The sequence below is a fragment of the Chaetura pelagica genome, unplaced genomic scaffold (genome assembly GCF_000747805.2).
Source record: "Chaetura pelagica isolate M959 unplaced genomic scaffold, ChaPel_1.0 scaffold107, whole genome shotgun sequence".
NCBI lineage: Eukaryota > Metazoa > Chordata > Aves > Apodiformes > Apodidae > Chaetura > Chaetura pelagica.
In genome coordinates this window covers 1-337 of record NW_009953979.1, presented here as the reverse complement: position 1 = coordinate 337, position 337 = coordinate 1, and positions in this window count along the sequence as shown.

The following is a 337-nucleotide window of genomic DNA, read 5'->3' as shown; positions in this document are numbered from 1 at the left end:
CAGCAGACCCCCACCCCGGGGTGGGGGCACAGGGCCAGCTGCAGTCAGCGGTCTCCTGGGAAGGGAGGAGATGGGTCAGGCCCCCTCAGCCCAGCCCCACAGCACTGAGGGGCAAGGACATGGCCGAGCATTGACCTGGGGCTCTGGGGGCACAGCAGGGTCCCCCTCACGGGTTGGGGGACACAGGGGCTGTCCCCACTCCCTGCTCTTTCAGGGGGCTCCTGTCTCAGTCCACCCCATCCTACATTCCCATTCATCCCATATCCCTATCCCAGAATGTGACATCCCCACTCCCGGGTGCTGGGACCCCAGGGCAGCCCAGGGGGCTCCAGGGGGC